Source organism: Acinonyx jubatus, chromosome B2 (genome assembly GCF_027475565.1).
Source record: "Acinonyx jubatus isolate Ajub_Pintada_27869175 chromosome B2, VMU_Ajub_asm_v1.0, whole genome shotgun sequence".
NCBI lineage: Eukaryota > Metazoa > Chordata > Mammalia > Carnivora > Felidae > Acinonyx > Acinonyx jubatus.
Window position 1 is genome coordinate 80,660,503 of NC_069385.1, and position 22,552 is coordinate 80,683,054.

At 36.1% G+C, this 22,552-nt stretch overlaps 1 pseudogene; it reads left to right on the forward strand.

Annotated features, from left to right (window-relative positions):
- The first annotated feature begins 19,194 nt into the window (after window positions 1–19,194).
- On the forward strand, window positions 19,195–19,975 carry LOC106969789 (prostaglandin E synthase 3-like; annotated as a pseudogene).
- Window positions 19,976–22,552: the final 2,577 nt, after the last annotated feature.

The window sequence follows — 22,552 nt, forward strand, 5'->3', positions numbered from 1 at the left end:
TGTGATCCATTACAAATAAGATCCATATAGAAGAACAAACACCATATCCAGAGGGCATGAGGAAAGTTTGACATCAGAGTGTTGAGTAACCATCAAGATTTCAGGATAAGTTGGGGGTATTATTGGAGTACATCAGAAAAAAAATAGGATTTAGGGTAAATACTATGTCTTTAGTTAACTTTATTGGTTCAAGCACATTATGAATAGACAATATGTGATAGACATGAGTTATAAGAATAGATGAGTTAATTTTGCGTATCACCTTAGGCTAGGCCATTGTGCCCAGTTGTTTAATGAAACATCAGTATAGATATTGTTTTGAAGGCATTGTTTAGATGTGATTAACATTTATTATCATCAGTAGACTTTAAGTAAAGGGGATTACCCTCAATAATATGGATGAAACTTATCCAGTTAGTTGAAGGCCTTAAGAACAAAAACTGAAGTTTCTCAGAGAAGTAATTCTGCCTCTAAGTCCTGCCTGAGTTTCCAACCTGCTGGCCCGCTCTACAAATTTCAACTTGTGAGTCCCCATAATAGTAGAAGCAATTTCATAAAGCTGTCACTATTTATATGCATAGTATTTGATTCCTTTTCTCTAGAGAACCCTGACTGATACACTAAAACCTCTCCAGTATGCATTACTCTGATTTTCTTAAAATTGTCTGAAAATTGTCTGAAGAAGGTAGAAACCTACAACCCACTTAAAATTTTTTTATTATTTAAGTATACTTTAAATACATTATTAGTTTCAGGTGCACAACATACTTATTGGACAATTCTAAAAAAACACAGTGTTCATCATGATAAGTGTAGTAATATGTCACCATTCAATGTTATTACAATATTATTGACTATGTTCCCTATGCTCTATTTTCCATTTCTGTGATTTATTTATTTTATAACTGGAAGTTTATACTTCTTAATTCCCTTCACCTATTTTTCCCATCCCCCCACCCTGCCAACACCTAGTTCTTTATGTTTTTGAGTCTGTTTCTGTTTGGTTTCTTTGTTCACTTGTTTTGTCTTAAGATTCCCCATATAAGTGAAACCATATAGTATTTGTCTTTCTCTGTCTGACTTATTTCACTTAGCATAATACACTCAAGGTCCATCCACAGTCTTGGCTGAGTAATATTACATGGTACATATATATTACATCTTTATCCATTCATCTATTGATAAACACTTGGTTTGCTTTTCTATCTTGGCTATTATAAATAATACCACAATAAACATGAGATGTGCATATATTTTCAAATTAGTGTTTTCATTTTCTTTGGGTAAATCCCAGTAGTGGAATTACTGGATCATATGGTAGTTCTATCTTTAATTTTTGTTTTCCACAGTTGCTGCACCAATTTACATTCCCCCCAACAGTGCAGAGGGTTCGTTTTTCTCCACATCCTCACAATATTTATTTCTTGTTTTTGGATAATAGCTATTCTGACTGGTATAAAGTAATATCTTATTGTGTTGTTGGTGTTATTGTTGTTGATCTTATTGTAGTTTTGATTTGCATTTCTCTGATGATCAGTGATGTTGAGCAACTTTTCACATGTCTATTATATCTGTACATCTTCTTTGGAAAAATTTCTATTTAGGTCCTCTACTCATTTTTTAAATTTGATTATTTGGTAGGTTATTTTTCATTCTTTTTTTGTGTGTGTGTATATGTGTTGACATCGGTATAAATTCTTTATATATTTTGGATATTAACCCCTTGTTGGATAAATCATTTGTAAGTATCTTCTTCCATTCAGTAGGCTGCCTTTTTGTTTTGTTTTCCTTTTCTATGTGCAAAGCTTTAAATTTTGGTGTAGTCTCAATAGTTTATTTTTGCTTTTGTTTCTTTTGCCTGAGGAGACATATCCATAAATATGTTGCTAAGGTTGATGTCCAATAAATTACTGCCTATGTTTTCTTTTAAGAGTTTTGTGGTTTTGGGTCTCACATTTAGGTCTTTAATCTATTTTGAATTTTTATGTGTGGATAGTGTAATAAACTGTTTTTTTTTATTCTTTTGCATGTAGCTATCCAATTTTTCCAACATCATTTATTGAAAAAACTGTCTTCTCCTTTGTATATTTTTGCTTATGAAACTACAAGTCAAAAACAAGACAAAAATCTTAAGACTACAAATGCATGGAGGTTAAACAACGTGCTACTAAACAATGACTAGATCAACCAGGGAATCAAGAAGAAATAAAAAAGTACATGGAAAGAAATGAAAACACAATGATCCAAAACCTTTGGGATACTGCAAAAGCAGTCCTAAGGGTGAAGTATATAGCAATACAAGCCTACCTCAAGAGGAAAAGTCTCCAATAAACAACCTAACTTTATACCTAAAGGAGCTAGAAAAAGAACAAACAAAACCTGAAGCCAGCAAAAGGAAGGAAAAAGTAAAGATTAGAGCAGAAATAAAAAAAATATAGAAACTAAAAAACAACAGAACAGATCAATGAAACCAGAAGTGGCTTTTAAAAAAGATAATAAATTTGACAAACCTTTAGGCAGACTTATCAAAAAGAAAAGAAAAAGGACTCAAATAAAATCACAAATGACAGAGGAAAAATAACACCACAGAAATATAACTATAAGAGAACATTATGAAAAGCTATATGCCAACAAATTGGACAAACTGGGAGAAATGGATAAATTCCTAGAAACATATAAACTACCAAAACTGAAACAGGAAGAAATGGAAAACTTGAACAGACTGATAACCAGCAAAGAAATTGAACCAGTAATCAAAAACTACCAACAAACAAAAGTTCAGGACCAGATGGATTCACAGGCAAATTCTACCAAACATTTAAGGAAGAGTTAATTACCTATTTGTGTCAAACTGTTCCAAAATAGTTTCAAACTCCTTCCAAAAGGAAGGAGAACTTCTGAATTCATTCTATGATGCCAGCATTACCCTGATATCAAAACCAAATATGGACACCACAAAAACAGGGAACTACTGTCCTATATCCCTGATAAACACAGATGCAAAAATAAACTATAAAATACTAGCAAATCAAATCCAACAATACATTAAAAAATGATTCACTACAATCAAGTGGGATTTATTCTTGAGTTGTAAGAGTGGTTCAATATTCACAAGTCAATCGATGTGATACATCACATTAATAAAGAAAGGATAAGAACCATTATGATCATTTCAATAGATGCAGAAAAGGCATTTGACAAAGTATAGCATCCATTCATGGTAAAAAAAAAAAAACACCTCAACAAAGTAGGTTTAGAGGGAATATACCTCAACATAATAAAGGCCATATATGAAAAACACACAGCTAATATCATTCTCAATGGAGAAAAACAGAGCTTTTCCTCTATAGTCAGGCACAAGATAGGGATGTCCACTCTCATCATTGTTAGTCAACATAATACTGGAAGTCCTAGCCACAGCAATCAGAAAACCCAAAGAAGTACAAGGCATCCAACTGGGCAAGGAAGAAGTAAAACTCTCTCTTTTATTTTGGATGAGTCTGGCTAAATGTTATCAATTTCATTTATTTTTCAAAGAACCAGCTCTTTGATTGATGTTTTATTTTTTTATTCTCTATTTCATTTATTCTCATTCTGGCTTTTTATTTCTTTTCTTCTAATGTTGAGCTTTGTTCTTTTTCTAGTTCCTTTCGTTGTAAGTTTAGATTGTTTGTTTGAGACTTTTCTTGTTGCTCGGGGATATCTGTTATTTTCATCTAGTCTAATATGTCATTCAAAGACATTGTTTCCTTATTGATTTTGTGTCTGGATGATCTATCCATTGATGTAACTGAGGTGTTAAACTTCCCTCCTATTATTGTATCACTGTCAATTCTCCCTTTATTTCTGTTAATATTTGCTTTTTGTACTTAGGTGCTTATATGTTAAATGTATACATATTAATAACTCATATTCTTGGAATGATCCATGTATCATTATGTAATAATCTTATTTGTCTTTTGTTTTTTTGTTAATAGACTTTTTAAAGTCTATTTTGTCTGATGCAAGTATTGCTACCCAGGCTTTTTGTTTTGTTTTGTTTTGTTTTCTGTTTTGTTTCCATTTGTGTAGAATAATTTTGCCCATCCCTTTACTTTCAGTCTGTCTGTATGTGTCTTTATATCTGAAGTGGAGTCTCTTGTAAGCAGGCTATAGATGGATCCGTTTTTTGGTTTTTTGTTTTGTTTTGTGTTTCTTTCTTTAACCAATTCAGTCAACCTATTTCCTTTGATATGAGCATTTAGACCATTTACCTTTAAAGTAATTACTGATAACTATGTTCTTATTGCCATTTTGTTCATTATTTTCTGTTTGTGTTTGTATTCTTTTCTGTTCTTCTCTTCCTCTTTTCCCTTGTGATTGATAGCTCTCTTTAGTTATGTTTGAAGTTCTTTCTCTTTGTTTATTATTATTATCATTATTATTATTATTATTTTCTTTTATAGGCTTTTGGTTGTGGTTACCTTGAGTTTCATACACAGGATCTTAAGTGTGTATTAAGCAGTCTATATTAAAGTGATGGTCACTTAAGTTCAAACACTTTATAAAAGTACTGTATTTTTACTCCCATCCTCCACATTTTATATACTTGATGTCACATTTTACATCTTGTTGTATTGTGAATCCCTTAACTAATTTTTTAGATATAACTTGATGTTACTACTTTTGTTTTTTAACCTTCCTACTAGTTTTATAAGTGATTAATCTATTAATTTTATTGTATGTTTACTTTTTCTCATAAATTTTTTTCCTTTCATATTTTTCTTTTTAGTTATGACCTTTTCTTATCTGCTGAAGAAGCCCCTTTAACATTTCTTGTAAGGCCGGTTTAGTGGTGGTAAATTCCTTTGTTTGGGAAACTCTTTCTCCCTCCTTCAATTCTGACTTGCACCTTGCATAGTATTATTGGTTGTAGGCTTTTTCTTTTCAGTATTTTGAAAAATCATGCCACTTGTCCTAACCTGCAAAGTTTCTGCTGAAAAATCAGCTGACAGCCTTATGAGGTTTCCCTTCTACATAACTAGTTTAAGTTATACATAACTTTTCTCTTGCTGCTTTTAAGATTCTCTCTTTATCTTTTATATTTGACATTTTAATTATTATGTCTCTTGGTGTGGACCTTCTTGGGTTTATTTTGTTTGGAGCTCCCTGTGATTCCTGCACTTGGATGCCTATTTCTTTCCCCAGACTGGAAGTTTTCAGCTGTTCTTTCTTCAAACAAATTTTCTGCCTCTTTCTTTCTCTTCTATCCTCTGGAATTCCTAAAATGTGAATGTTAGTACACTTGATGTTATCCCTGAAATTGTTTAGCCTATCCTCATTTTTAAAAAATTTTTTTTTCTTTTTGCTCTTCAACTTGGGTGCTTTGTAGTGTGTTGCAGATTATTGATCTGTGCTGCATCCTCTAATCTGCTGTTGATTCCCCTTAATGTATTTTTCATTCAGCTATTTTATTATTCAACAGTTTTTTTTCTTTTCTATCTTTTTATTGAAGTTCTCGCTGAATTCATTCTTCTTTCCATTCCATCTTTATGACTATTGCTTTGAACTTTTTATTAAGTAGATTGCTTATCTTTCTTTCATTTAGCTTTTCTGGAGTTCTGTCTTGTTCTTTTGTTTGTGGAGCATATTCCTTTGTCTTATCATTTTGTCTGATCTTCTGTGTTTATTTATCTGAATTAGATGGAATAGCTAATTCATGACTTCTCCGGGTCATGAAAGATTGGCCTTGTAGGAATATCCCTTGTAAATCCCAGTGTAAACTGCATGTGTCTGGTGGCTTTGGCTGGCCAGCCAGACCTGTCGTAGGCATGTTCTTGGAGTACCAGGGCATTATCACCAGAGCCTCCCTGCTGATGGCTGCTGCTGATGTGGGCATGGGTCAGGGCTTCCTAGAATGCTCCACACACAGGACACTCTGGTTGGAGGGCTGAGGCTGAAGTGGGATCAGGCCTTGGGGTCTCAGGGCATTCCTAACAGGAGGCACCTTTGCAGGAGAGCAGGAGCTGAAGTGGGTGCAGGCTGCGGGTCTCAGGACATTCTGCACATGGTGCACCTTGATGGGACTGCTGGAGCTGAAATAGGCACAGGCAGGGTTGTCCTGGTGCACTCTATGCAGGGCGTTCCCTGGCAGGATGGCAACACTTTTAGTCAGGCACATGCCTGGTGGTTCCAGGACGCTCCATGCAGCAGTGACCCAGCAGAACAGCTGGAACTGAAGCAGGTATAGATTGGGAAGTCCTGGGATGCTGCACAGGGGAAGTGCTCTGGTGTGTCATCTGGAGCTGAAGTGGGTCTGGGCCTGCTGTGTCCTGTAGTGCTTTTCATTCATGTCACCTTGGAAAGATGGCTGTAGCTGTAGTATCCAAGGATGTCCTGGTATGTGTTGCACTGGGGCTGCCTTGGTGGGATGCAGGGGGGGAGTCTCTCTGGGGGAATGGCAGGTGTGGGCTTGTGGTCCAGGGCTTGCTAGGGCAGCCAGCTGGTCCAGGTGCCAGTATCCTACCCCATCTATGCTATCAGGGTGAAGGGTAAGCATAAACAATGGCACTTGTCAGCCCCTTAGACCCTGGAGAGCACTTCTGTGGTTCTCCTAGGGCTCTTTCCTTTATATTCTAATTGCTTTTTTTTCTGTGCCCCAGGGAGCTGAAGCTAGTGTCAGGCAGGCTAGGGTGCCTGAACCCTGCTTCCATCTGTGCTATCAAGGTATAAGGGGTCCGTAAAAAATGACAGTCACCAGCCCCTCTGACACTGGAGAGGATTCCACAAGCCCCCCACCATTTGGCAGACTCGCCAGCCCTGGTTCATTTAAATTCTAGTTGCCCTTTTAAACCACAGCTTTTGTTTTGTTTTGTTTTGTTTGTTTTGTTTTCCTGTGCCTCAGGATGTGCACCCAGTCCTTCAGTACTTTCCCTCCCCATTGCAGTTCACAGCACCAGGACTGGGGTTCCTGTGGTTACCATGTCTCTATCTTTCCTACCCTTTCTATACAGTCCCTCTATTGTTTGTTGTGCAGAGGTTGTTCAGTCAGCCCTCAGCTCTTCTTCAGGAGGAATTACTTTATCCGTACAAAGAATTGCTCTAAATAATAATTAAATAAATTCAATGTAGATTCAGTGTTTCCATGAAGGAGGTGAATTCAGGGTCTTCCTCCATTGCCATCTTGGAACCAACCTCTCTCTATAACCCACTTTTACTTTCTGATGTTAACATCTGTAGCAGAGCCAGGCTCACTCACCCAGTCTGTGCTTCCCTTTCTTTCAGATTCCCCAAGGGGACCTGCTTGACCGCTGAAAGATGAAAGCTCACACCTCATTGGCCAGGCTAGCCTCATGGCCCCACCCAACATCTGGGGGGCAGCTTTTTAAATTTTAGAGGATAAATGATATCTGTATGCTATAGCACTCTTTGCTACTATTGAAATGCAAATTACTGACATTGGGAAATTTATCCTAGGTGAGTAAAGAGTTGAAATTTACCTACAGATCCACTTGTTACATGAGCAATCCAGATAAGATGCCAGAAATGATAAAATATTCACAAGATATATGAACATATTTATCTCTCTCTTACTTTTGATCATAGGCAATATTTCCTAAGTTTTTTCAAAGTAACCTATATATTCTGTAAAGTCCAGCTCTTACATCTCCAAAGCAAAATGAAATAGGGAAGTCTTAATTGTCCACATTGGGTGTCTGCAGTAACTCAAATCACCTATTCCTAATTTGGCTGAGCATTTCTGACCGTGCGTTGGTGTGAAACAAAATGTAAACATGCTCAAATTAAATCAAACACAGCATTTAAAGAGTGACAGTTTATTAGTTTATTAGTAGAAACTAGATTTAAAGTAATTTTGTTTTTTATATATCTGAATGTGAAGTAATATGCCTACTGGTTAGGAACATGACATCTGAAGTTGAGCTCCCTGGATTCAAAGCCTGGCTTCACATTATCTTTGGGACCTGTCTCAATTTGCCCATCAATAAAATGGTGTTGGGGCATCTGGGTGGCTAAGTTTGTGAAGCGACAGACTCTTGATTTCAACTCAAGTCATGATCTCATGATTCATGAGTTCAGGCCCCACATCAGGCTTTGCACTGACAGCATGGAGCCTGCTTGGGATTTTCTCTTCTTTCTTTCTGCCCCCCTCCCACTCCCCCAATAAATAAGTAAACTTAAAAAAAATAAAAATAAAATGGTGATAATATTAACATTTACCTCACAGGGTGGTTGGGGGGATAAAGCACATAGATTAGCATCTGGAACATAGTAAACACTTAAAATGTTAACTGTTACTATTAGATACTATCTAATCCTTACCAATGCTTTTCATCAAAATTGCTGCATCAGGTTTTGTAGCTAGCATTCAGTTATCAGTTTGATGGAAAATATCCTGGATCTAAGTTGGAGTCCTAGATCTGCAAATTAGAAGGTAGGTGTCCTTAGCAAGCCACCATCTATGATTTCCTGGCCTAGAAAGTGGAGCTGATACCTGAGTTACATCACTATGAAAATCAAGTGTGATTATATTTGTTGAGTGTAAATTATAAAATTCTACATAGCTTTGAATGCCTGCTATCTATCATTTAATCAGTTACCTTCAAAATAGTTAAAACTACACTACCAGATTCTGCAACCAGGTGCCAAAGAAGCATGTTAGAGATATATATCAGACTATCCAGGTGAGTATATAAAGATTCATTTTCCTTACTTACCAAGAGGAGAAAGCTTACCTGTCTAACCAATTTAATAGTGAAACTTAACTTTTTTAAATGGAACTAGATTTCTCCATAGCTCCCCCTCCATCTTCTCACTTTCACATTTTTTTCTTCTATGGTTGATTTATATGAGCTCCAGGAGCAAACAGTCTAATGTCCCTTCCTTGCTGCCACGGCTCATCAATCTCTCTCCCCTGCACCTAGATGGTTTTGCTATTCTTCCTTTCCTTTTCTGACTTAGTCTGCATCAGGGTAAAACCAGAGATAATCTACACAGAGGATAATGAATATTGATCTTCCAATTTAGCCCCAAACACCTACAGCAGTGGATCGATTTAAAGAACATTCAGGTGTAAGAAAACCTAATAGTCACACTAAAAACAATAGCAAGCTGTGTTTTGATGAAACCATGTCTTCAACTGTTTGAATGCTTTCAAGACTTTTAAACAAAAATCATATCATGGCTTTATTGCTTTGGGGCTCTACATATTTTCCAGAAAAGAGGAGAATAATGTAAATATTTTAATGTTATAGAGGCTTTTTATTAAAACGCAGTGAAAAAAACACACACAGGAAAACTGGAACACTTTGGTATTCTCTTCTGCTTTTATTCAGTATCAAATTCACATAGGAATTTGACAGTTAAAAGAAAATAATTTGAATTATCCGGACAACAGCTTCTTGTAAGTTTTCCTATTGGTTTCCCAATTGATCTAGCTAATTTCTTGAGGCCATTGCTGCTAGTGCCCCATATCACAGTCTCCAAAAGCCTTTTGTAGCTCTGATAGAGTCACCAGTGTTTACAAATTAAAAATAGTATGATTTTTCAAAAATAAAAGACCAGACTTGATTTCAAAATATGTGAAGTGATTGGACAATATCTAGAGAGACTGTTTGGCTTGAGTATGTTTCTCTATTCGTCTGGTTAAATAGCTTTTCCTCCCACATTTTGCTGGGCATTGTATGGTGCCATATATTAAGCTTGCTGATAATTCCTCCATTGTTTATTGTTCTTTCCTGTACCATCTCTGCATCTGCATAAAGTATAGCTGTCTTGAAGATATAGATCAAAGGTGAATTCTTCCATAAAGCCTTTCTTGATTCTCTAGAATGAATAATTCTTTCCCACCTTTGATTTTCTGAAAATGTTTCACCCATTTAGTGCAAATTGTCTGATGCAAGTGTAACTACTAAAGCAGGTTACAAATTCTTTCAGGGTAGAGACTTGGTCCATCTTTTCATCCTCTATCCTCAATGGCTAGCAGATAGTTGGTTGTTAATGAATAGGTGGAGGAATAACTTTAACCAAATAAATTTATTGAGGAAAATGGCAACTGGGTGAAAGAGTTAGTCCGCAGTTATATCTCATTGGATATGATATCTAGTTTCCAATGATGAAAATGGAATGAAAGTCCCAATGGGGTAACACAAATACAGACAAAGCTTGTCCAAAGATGGGAAAGCAAACTAACTTTCATTGAGCATTAGTCAGTTTCCTGTGGCTTCTTTAACAAATTTGACAAACTTGGTAACTAGAAACAAAATGGAAATTAATTCTTTCATGGTTCTGGACAGCAGAAATCCCAAATCAGTTTCACTGAGATGATATCAAGGTATCAACAGGGCTGCACTCCCTTTGGAGGCTCCTGGGTAGAATGCGTTTCTTGTCTCTTCCAGCTTCTGGCGGCAGCTGACATTCCTTGGTTTATGGGCCACATCCCTCTAATCTACCTCCATGGTCGCACTGCCTTCTCCACTTCTGTGTCAAATCATCCTCTGCTTTTGTTTATTTATTTATTTATTTACTTAACTAAGGGCACTGGCATTTTGAGCCTAGGCAGATAATGCAAAATAATTTTTCCATCTCAAGAATCTTAATTTAGTTTTCACAGATCCTTTTTTCCTTAAAAGTAACATTTACAGTTTCCAAGGATTAGAACCTTATAGCTTTGGAGGCCGTTATTCAGCTTGCTATAAATGCCAGCTAGACATATTCCTATGCATCATTTTACTAAATCTGCATAGCTAGTTTCTGAAGTAATTATTGCTGTTCTGATTTTACAGGTGAGACCCCTGAAGTCCCAGATGTTGGGTGACTTACCTAAAGTTACATGCTTTAAGTAGTTGAATATTTGATTCAGACCTGGATCTGTTTCCAACTTAACTTTATTTTTCTGTTATATGTTAGAAGCTTTTAAATCCTAAACACACAGTAGATTCTTTACTTGATCTTAGCCAAAAGGCCGAGAAGTGATTCACACAGTAGATTCTTAATAAATGTTTGTTGATACAAAAAAAAACCTTCACTAAGATTTTAAAGTTTGCTGCTTTATCATTTTGTCACTGATTCTAAAAGTTCATTGATTTTTAAAGCATTTTTATATATCAGATGTCTCTTCAGAAAGTGTTTTCAAATATGAGTGCAGTGTTGTCTCCAAATGGATCATCACTGACAATTGGAGGCAGTTTTGTCAATGTAATTCAACATAAGGGATAGGAAGGTTTCATGTAGCAAATAAAAAAAGAATCAGAATTTGAGAGGGTGAAAATACACACCAAAGTCATTAGTCTACAAAGCCTGAAAACATACATCTGCAATACAAGCCAAGATGATTGGGAATCAGCTATATTATCACTGTGAAGTAATGAGGTTTCTGTAGGTATTGAACATACAGTTAAAATTCAAACAGTGTTATTATGGTTCTTATTCCCCTTTAGTCCTAGATATTTGTGAAATTGTATTACTGGGCTCTGATAAGTCACCCTTAAGGTTTCTAGTGAACATTTTAAAAACCTCATTTGGTGAAGTGATTTTTAAAAATTCAGGAAACACCAGTAGGTCATTTCCATTCCACTAGTTTATGCTACCTAATGTAAAAATACTGGTTTTCTTGGCCCATAAAAGCAGGTATTATTTTTCTGTTGCTGATGTAACAAGTTACCACAAATTCAGCAGCTTAAAATAATAGCCACTTATTTATCTCACAGTTCTGTAGGTCAGAATTCCAGGCACATTGTTTATGTGGTTCTCTACTTCTGATTTCAAAAAGCCAAAATTACTGGCAAGACTGCATTTCCCTCCAGAGACTTCGGATTTGAGTTTACTTCCAAGCTGATTCAGGATGTTGCCAGAATTCAGTTTTCTGTGGCTGTCGAACTGAGCTTTCTACTTCTTTGTTAGATGTTGACTAGAAATCGTCCATGTCTTCTAGTGGTTGCCTGCATTTCTTAGGTCATAGCCCCCTTCCTCTGTCTTCAAAGACAGCAATGGTGGATTGAGTCCTTCTCACTCTTTAAATGTCTCTGACGTCCTGGGGCACCTGGGTGGTTCAGTGGTTGAGTGTCCGACTTCAGCTCAGCCATGATATCACTGTCTGTGAGCTCCAGCCCCGCGTTGGGTTCTGTGCTGACAGCTGCGAGCCTGGAGCCTGCTTCGGATTCCGTGTCTCCTTTTCTCTCCTCCCATCCCCCACTTGTGCTCTGTCTCTCAAAAATAGATAAATAAATGTAAAAAAAATAAAATGTGTCTCTGACATCCTTTTTTTTGCCTCATTGCTCCTCTGCTGCCTTCCACCACATATTTTGACTCATCTTTCTATTTTCTTCTCCTAAGGAAGAGTGTGATTATATTAAGTCTACCAGGAGAAGCTCCCTATCTTAAGGTCAGTTGGTTCATAATCTTAATTTAATCTACAAAGTCCCTTCACAGAAATAACTAGACTAGTGTTTGATTGAATAACCAGATACAGGAATCTTTGGAGAACACTTTTTGAATTATTTCTAAAACAAGGTGTAGAGTCTCAACTAAAGTGCACTTTTATTCTTCTCTATTTCTAGCTTTCAAAGGTAGATTACTCAGTAAGGACTTAATACTGGAAACATGGAATTAACTGCCTATTTTCCTAAATACAGCTGAAGGACAGAACATTTGAAGGTTCAGACACACTTATACAGCCACATTTCCATCTCACATGTGAATACTAGATGGGAAGCAAGGGTTAGATGCAATTTTGTAAAAAAGTCACTTATTCTCAAAAGTTTACATATCTAATGCACCAGGGATAATAAACATGAGCTATGTTCAAATGGAAGGAACAAGCACATACCAAAATCTTCAAGTTAAGGATTAATGAGAACCAAGTGCTTACTGACAAAGGATATTAAAACACTTTTCTGGAAGTTGTTTAATGACTCATGGTAGATCCTCTCACCTTTATCAAGTGTCTTATCTTGAAGGCAAGTCTATTCCTTTCACCTGCCCCTTTTGGAGTCATTCCAGCTAGTGCTATGAGAAGCTTCTCCAGGAGCCAATTAGATATTGAAAGATAACTCTTAACATATGATAATTTAATACTTTCATTTAGTAACATAGAAAAACATATTAGCCCTCAAAAACCTGATATGATTAACACCATGGCTTGGTTTCCTGATGTGAAAGTTCATTATAAACCGAATAAGAGTGCAACCCATGTGGGAACAAAGCTTTTTAGGAGCAGGTGATTTTCCTCTCCACTCAATATCCCCTTCACCTGGTTAAGTCTGAATTTTAGATAGTGAGCAGGTGTGAGAGGATGAGTGAGCCACAAGATGGAGGGAGCCTACGTCAGTGGATCCCCACATGGAAAAGACCTCCTATCAACTGGGAAGACCTGCACTGAATAGATAGGTGAGCTAGAAATATATTCTATTGTGTTTAGGCTCTTAAACCTTTTGGATCTATTCTTGCAAGCAGTTGGTATTACCTCTTGCATTTATCTTACTCTAGAGTTCATTGCATAAACTTCGTGCTGCAAGTTCTCCAGTCCCTCGTACTTTAAATTACATAAATCATTATCACTCTCAAAATTTTTCAAGGATACTGTTTATATTGTAAAGGTCAAGAGTATATTTTGGAACTTAGCGCTGAGAATTTGAAAAAAATGTATTTTTTCACTGGAGCAGAACACTTTAACATTGTTTTGTAGTTTTAATAATGGAAGGGCTGCAGAGGAAAGAGCAAAATTAAGAGTAGTAAAAAAAATACATGGACAAAAATGCTGAAATGTTATTCTTTTGTATAAGTTTGCCTCAATAGTACAGAATGCTCTCGGCATAAAATTAAATTCAAGATGAAAGAAAGGAAAACACAAGTCTTCTTTTAGGTGGAAAGGGTCTGCATTTAGAGATTTATTACAATACAGATTTTTAACATGCTCACATTTGCAATATTGTCCTTCTGGAAAAGGAAGGGAATTTTGGGGTCCCAGTAAAGCAGGTCAGTGAGTGGTAGTACCTAAAGTCAGGGGTCCATGCTGACTTTATGACTAATACAGCCGTTAATTCTTTCTTATACATTTCTCATTTGAGGAAAAGATGTGGGATGTAACCAGAGATAACTTGAAGCTGTTCCACAAAGGACAGAGCTATCAAAGGTAAATAGTAGAATTGGACTGACACCTGGGAAGAAAACCTGGACAGGGCAACAGTATCAATAATTGTTAGTAATAACTATATTAACATTCATATTTCTTACTTACAACATCTTTTACATCTGTAATTCCTCAACAAGCATAAATATTATTATGTATTATAAATATATTAGAAAACAAGCTAAGAGATTTCCAGCAAACAAGCCCATGTCTTCTAGCTACATTGCTCAAGCTTCAGAATTAGGAATTGTATCCAAGTCCTAACATTATTTTAAAAAATGTCTTGATTAGGAGTCTCTGATTCACCATAATAACCTTTAACAAATAAAGATTATTGATAAAATACCATGTCCAAGAATTTTAGGATTCGTTTCACTGCACCTATTTCCACTAGTGTTTTTACTAATTCTACTAATTCTGGCCTCAAATAAAAAAAGAAATCAGAATACTTAGGATGTGTTTTCTTGAAGACAGAGTTAACTCCTCTGAAAAATAACAAAACACTATTTTTTTTAAAAAACCATTTGGACAACACAGAATTACATTTTAGGATAACAGTAAATAATGAGTGTTTCAAGCTTTTTCATGTAATAACTGCAATATTCCAGATTAAATGCTTTTCTGATTTAAAGCTTTTTTAAGTCCACTAATATACTATTTCTAATTACTATGTTACCTAAGGAGTAAGGATGTTAAGAAAGCCAAATATTTTACAAATAAAACAGAAAATGCAATTTATAATCAGTCATTTCTTAATTTAGTCTCTTATAAATGATGTTTAGACTTACAAATACTTACAAAATCACATAATTGATTATTTTTAGAAGGCAATGAACATTCCTGTAAATAGAGGCAAATTGTATTATGTTCACACAACATTGGGTTGCATTTAACTATAGGGAGACTGATGAAGATAGTGGGAACTCAGATTCAAATAATTAATCAGAATGTTCATTAGGAAAACAGATAATCTTAAGAATTTGATTATTAAATCACACCATTTTAATACTATTTATTCAAATCATTTAATAATTGTTGTTGTACAAGAAACAACGGTGATGTGTTGCAGGTGTAGGAGGCATGTTGGAGAAACAAGACATAAGTCGCTGCTCTCATACTGTTTACTTTCTGATAAAGACAAACAGGAAAGAAACCAAGGAATGGGAGAAAGGAAGGAAGGAGGGAGGAAGAATTAAAAAATGACTGTCAAATGTTGACTGAATTAATTGTTAAAAAATAATAGAGAAGTGTACTAATGAATACTAATGAAAATATTCTCAATAGATTAGTCAGGCTTTAATCAAGGAAACAGATCCGCTATGAGTATGCAATCAGGAATTTATTATCAGAATTAGACATTTCACAATTGTAGGAGGAATTGAGAAAGTAAGTCCACAAAGGGAAGCTGGAAGATTAGAAATCATTAGAAGTCGCTAAGTAGTTCTCCTGAAGCACTGGCACAGGGGGGCGATGGTAAAGCTTCTAGGAAATCTGAAAACAACTTCCAGCTGCTGGTATAAGCTGCGGTGGGTGCTGGTATAGAAGTATCAGGAAAGCTGCTGCCTGTTTACAGTTACTGCCCCTGTGAATTCACAGCCAAGCATTATTGGGCCTGGGAGGCAGGGTCAATGGACAGGAAGAAGAGCAAAATTCAAAGTGAAGATAAACTGGGACCCACCAGCCCTTCCACAACTGTCTTTCTCTGTGTCCTACAATGATGACCTTTAGGGAGTTGATTCACTGATTCACTGGTCCAATTCTTATGCAAATTTCTCTTGTGGCCAAAGCTAACCTGGAACTATAGAGGGAAGATGATTCTGAGAAATGTAGTTCCAGATTAGCCAAGCTGATGTAATATAAACACTCCCATTGGGAGTTTTGGAGTACACGCAATTCCTCTTTTATCTATGCTATTTTATATCTATATTTACTACTTACTATATGTTATTTCAAAATAAAGTCATAAGCAAAATAATTCCTTTGGAAATGATATTAAAATCAAAGTCAGTAAGTACAAAGCGGTAAAGTTATAAAATCCCTTTTGAGTTTTGGTGATTTTGCATGTCATTCTGCTTATTCACCTAGGCTGTGCACTTGGCAAATATCATTTCAAATTCTTATGAAATTCCCACAGCATAGTGGCAATTTGCCAGAGTATTTTCCTAACAACAACAACAACAACAACAACAAAAATAAGTGAAGTGAGGAGAACTCTAGTAGTTTATGCAATATCCATGTTGAGGTGAAGCCCCACAAGATGCGAGCCTGATGACTACTCACTGGTCTATGCAGTGAAGACAATGTTCTCTGATGCAGTAAGGCAGAATAGTTACCACAGGTGGGATCAATTGGCCCGTAAGTGTATTATTTACTCTCTTTCCTTAAATGCATGGAATAGATCCATACAACTCAGATCATTTTTCAGAAAATGTTGAGGATTGACAACCACATCCAAAACTCTGGCAATCTTCACAGAATAAAACCAAGTTATTGCACACTTTAAACTGAGTGGGCTTGCATATGATTTAATAAATGTGATTTTGGATGTTTCAGTATGAATTAAATTTATTTTAGCAATTTTCTGGAGCCCAGCTATGCCACTGATATTATTTCATTCTCTGGTAATCAAAACCCAGCCAGAGTCAACCAGTTTGACTTTTTTTAACATGATGCATTTATTGTATTTAGACAGTACTTATAAAAAAACAATTTGAATTGGAAAGTTATTTGATATTGAAGACAAAGTCTTAAAGCTGATTTGTAGTTAAAATAAACAGACATTTTTTATATTACCAAATGTAATATCATCAAAATCCTGTAAGATAATATTCATATCAATGGAACACTTTAAGTTGTCAGTTGCTATAAAATTGAAATGGAGAAAATACAGTGTTTGCTTCTAAAGAATTACAATTTAAGGTCAGACGAACTGTATTTTCTCCTCTACATCTATCAAGTAGATTTAGAGTGTGTTATTAAAATGAAAGTAACCTGTATAGATCAACTTTAGAGATGGATGGAGACAATGCTTTAAGAGAATGTAAATTGCATATTAAAGTAAACGATTCTACTAAAATGTGGGGCTTCTAGTAAAAAAGTATTTTAGCAAATTTACTAGTTAGGTTCTTATTGGTATATTCTTTGGTTAATGGCTATAAATCAGCATGCTTTATGTTAGTATTAAAAAAAAAGTGTTTCCACAAGATGTTGGCAGTGACCCTCCCTGGAGTAAAACAATCTACACAGTGGTTGTCTATGAGTAAAATAATTACAAGAAAATGTGAATTTGGAAAAGTGTAGTATGGAAGTGATCACACCAGAGATAAGAAAGTTCACAATAACCAAGTTTGATCTCCTGTTTTTATAGGAAGCATTCTGTCTCATAGTTCCATATTCCATAGTGACAACGACAATGAAGAGGTCTTCATTAGTACCAAAAAACACTAAGATTAATATATTAAACAACTTTTAAGAACTGCATTATATTTAGTTCCTTCATCCATAAATATGGACTGATTCTTATTTAATTCTAAGAGTTGTGAAGATTAAATGAGATAAACCATGAGAATATATAGGACATCTTTTGATACTTGGTGTGTGTGTCCTAGATCATTTTCTCCCTTTTCTTGAGGTTTATTTACTATGGCACAATTTACAGAGTTAATTTACTTGCTTCAGAGGATTCTCTCAAGTACAAAAAGGGCCAGGAGGAACTCTGAGAACAAATGTCAGATTGCCTTACATGCAAACCATTTTTGCTTCTAATACACCAACTTTTTCCTTCCTGGAGCAGAAAAGCTTATGTCACAAAACAAAAAAACAGAAACAAAACAACACACACACACAACTCACAAAAAAAAGTCACTACTCTCTAAGACCTGTATTTCCTACTAACTCCCAACAATATGCTACCACTTAAAATTATTTGACCAAATAGGGAGCTATAATCCATTTATCCTGATGTGATTTCTGTCTCTTACCACCTTTTCTATTCACTGGGACCAAGATAGCCTTACCATTCCCCTCAGCTAGACTGAACTTTAGACAGGTTTCTTCCTTACTATAGGCCCTTAACCTCCCTTTTCTCAGAGCATTTACTGTAAATACTTGTAATTGCAAATTCTTTCTCCGCCCTTTTGAAATGTACATAAACCTTCTCCAGGCTTCTAACCAGTTTTGCAATCCAGGAATGTCTTTCTCAAGGTCCTAGGAGTTATCTCTTTGAAAGGTAACCATCAAGAAAGATAGTATCCTATTTCCCATTGGAGGATAAAAGCCTAACTTGATAAGTGCTTATTAACAAATGCAGCTGGCTTAATCACAAAGAAAACCATTTTCAAACTTAGGAATGGTTCAGTGTGCTGGACACATTCCATTGGCCAACCCCACCCTCCAGTACTTTTTCACTAGCACACCTCAGCACTTAAAATCCCTCTTAACTTTTGTTTCAGTGGAGTAGAGTTCAGTCTCTCCCCTCTGTAGTAAGACTTGAAGAGTCTTACTTGCCTGCTTAACTCTGGTGCAAGTTTTCTTTGATGGTTCTCTTCTAACAGAGTAAGTCCTCTGGTTCATCATTACAAGAACATTCTTGCCAATATTCTCAAATCATTGCCCCCTTTTTTGCCCAAACCCCAAATCCATATGATCAGCTTCTCCAGTGCTTCGTATGGAGAAAAACACACAATGAGCTGACTCACTTCACTCTCCCGCTGTTGACTTCAAGTTCTAGAACACTGTAAACCTCAAGAAGATACTGATTTTTAAAGAGTAACGGCCCAATTTTGTTAACGTACAATAAAGGATGTATCTTTCCATTCATCAGGAAACATGTTTTGCCATATTTCACCTCTATTATCTCCTCCATGACAGTCCCCTATACAAATAGGGAACTGTGAGTCTGGCACCTTCCTTTTCTCCTGGGATCAGAGTTATCACTCTCTCCATGTGTGGTGCATTCTGGGGATCCAGGGGGACACTGCCCTGTAGCCTGAGAGAAACAAGAAGAGGAAGGGACCCCAGAGGAGTCAGAACTGCCCATCCTTTCATCAGGTCCCCCTGTCGGGTTCACCATGCAGCCTGCTGCTGCAAAGTGGTAGGATCAAGGGAATACGTCTTCACTGATTTTGTGTTGAAGACAGTGAAGATGTTAATGTAAATTTAGAAAAATCCAAACTTCCCATCAGTTGTCCTGGAGGAAGTGATAATTTTAAACATTTCAATGAAATTGATCTTTTTCACTGTATTGATCCAAATGATCCCAAGCATAAAAGAATGGACAGGGCGATTTTATTTTGTTTACCAAAGGTGAATCTGGCCAGTCATGGACAAGGTTGACAAAAGAAAGGGCAAAGCTTAATTGGGTCAGTGTGGACTTTAGTAACTGGAGAGCCTGGGAAGATGATTCAGATGAAGATATGTCTAATTTTGATCATTCCTCTGAGATGATGAACAACAGGGTGGTGAGGAGGATGTAGATTGACCAGAAGTAGATGGAGATGATGATTCACAAGACAGTGATGATGTAAAAATGCCAGCTCTGGAGTAAGGAATGTTGTCATCACTGGATTTTGAGGAAGAAAAATAACTTCTCTGTAAGATTTCATAATTAAGAGAATTCCTGAGTTGATAGCTCTAAAGGCAGATGCTGTATTTGCCCCCTTTGACCCATTTTTCAACCTGTTTATTATTTTAAAGGCTTTACCAAAGTGATAGGTACCATTGTGTGGGACAATTTTAAGTCAGCTAAAGCAATAGCCCTATACATGAACTTTTCTCAGACTACCATGATGGTGTTGAAGTCCTAGGCAATTGATACAGCAGTTGTGATAAATGAAAACATTTCACCTCAGTCTCCTTTGCTTCAGAACATAGATACTGAAATGATAGGAAGCTCTTGGCTTAGAAGAAAGATAACTAAACTTTAGATTTTATTTTAAAAAAAAATTTTAATGTTTTTATTTATTTTTGAGACAGAGAGAGGCAGAGCATGAGCAGGGGAGGGGCAGAGAGAGAGGGAGACACACAATCTGAAGCAGGCTCCAGGCTCTGCACTGTCAGCACAGAGCCTGACGCCGGGCTCGAACTCACGGACTGTGAGATCATGACCTGAGCCGAAGCCGGATGCTTAACTGACTGAGCCACCCAGGCACCCCTAAACTTTAGATTTTAGAACATGGACTCAAAGTGGCTGATGAAACAAATTGTTTGATACTTTGGTAACTTGTTCCTCAAGTATATCTTCCAGGATTATTTCAATAAAGTTTTATTTTTCAAAAAAAAATTACTTCACATTTTTGTAAGTGATCACTTGTTCCAGATGTATCTTAGCTAACAGTAGTAAATGCCCTAAATTAGATGGTTTTGAAGACTGTACATTTGGTATGTTTGACCCTTAAACTTTTGTACATTGTTGCTTGAGAGTCTGTACATTTAGACTAAATTTGTATTTGCACTGTCAGTATGGCAAATGAGTGAAAAAAATGTTGATACACTATTGGATTTTTTATTTCTTTTTTTTGATTTAGCTTGTCCCAGGCTGAAAACCTCAATTTATATCTATGACAGTGGGAATTTTTTTTAATGTCTACATTCTTTCTGATAAACTGTTGGAAGACAAAAATCAAAACAAAACTGTGATGCTAAATTCCTGTACTTAAATTCTTATAATGGTTTTCAATTACTGTCCAGATTAAGACCAAAATCCTTATAGTTATCCAATTACTATTACATATCTGATCTCAAAATCAACTTAATTTTCTATAATTTGACTTAATTTCTGTCTCTATTTTATCACTGTGGGTGAAGAATCTCAGTCCCTTCGAGGGTCACCAACACTCCCATATCCTAGAGTGTTATGTCAAAGCAAGAGTTAGGGGAAGGAGAACAACGTACTTACTCTTTGGCTTTGCTCCAGTAGTCTGACAGTGAAATACACATTACCCAGTTGGTTTGGCTACTTCAGGTCCAGTGACTTCAACTATCCTGTGCTAAATGGAACAGAGAATATTTTGGAGAAATTGTCCAGGGCTCCATCTTCCTAGACAAACCGTACACCTCTCTGTGGTGACTTGCTAGATCCCCTGTGATCTTCCAGAAGGCTGTTCTAGTCCCAAGACCCACCAACACTACTCTCTCTTTTTTTCTCTTTATGTTTTTCTCACTTTTTCACTTCATCCCTTTCTCTATCCTCTATGTATCTCTACCTTCTGTTCTCTCTACAGTTCAAGGGATGTCTTTTTATTCTTGGGTGTCATAGATAGGAGCCTCCTGCTGCCTTTGGCTTCCCTCAATATATATTGTTTATACCGGGAAACTTCTCCCTAATTGATGCATAATTTCTGAAAATAAAAATTATAAAGACTTACAGGTCTTGTCCTGTTTTCTTCTCTGCCACATCTCGCCCCCCAAATGAGCACAGAGCCCACTAGCTTCTTGAATGGAGAGACAGGTAAAGATGGAAAACTTATGCTTAATATCAATACCACAACATTTACAATTGTATTTCTACTTCATCTCCTCACTCGTCCACATTCTCTCTACATTCCTATAGCATCATATGGTTCATAGCTTCCTGAATGAATGTGCTCATTTGTATTTCCTAATCTTTCAACAGTTGTGTTTATCCTCTGCTCAGAATGACTCTTCATTTGTGGACAGAAATGTGTGCATTATGATGAAAGAGGAGATAAGGGTGCCTCTGCCAATACGTTAATATTGGGTGTATCACCCTTTTCCCAGACGGTGGAACTATTTGGCCATGGACCAATTAAGAAGTCAGTGTACATCTCTGGATTAAATGATAGTAAACGTTAATTTTTTTTCAGATAAAAACAACATTTATCTATCCATACACATATATTTTTATATGTTCACATGTATGTATGCATATATGTATGAATACACATGCATATATGTATGTTTAAAAGTGGGAGTATTTTATTTAAACTGCACGAATCTGTTGACCATTTTGTGAAACCTGTAGTATTCATGAATACTACTTTGAATACTTCTATTTATTAAATATTCACCTCTAACATTTTATGTATTAAGCTGCCATCTTAGTGTTCTGTCACCAACTTTTTAGACATATCACGATTCATTACTCCCAAGTTACCTTATATTAAATACTTAATGAGTTTGGGGAGACTGATTATTCACTTGATAGGAATTGTGACCACATTAGTGTTATCAACAGAGCTTCCACAAACCAATACTTTCTGTGACTTACCTTTGAAAATGAATAAACACATGTTTTATGAAGATGATGATTACTTTCAATATCTTACAATGACATTTTCTGACTTTTGCTCTTGAATTCTGAGGATGGAGCTCCCTATGTAGTTTAGAGCTCATCTATAGAAAATCCCTAGTTAAATCCCTTTGGGAAGGTGTTTTTAATGGTAAGGACTTAGATTATCCTCAATGCTT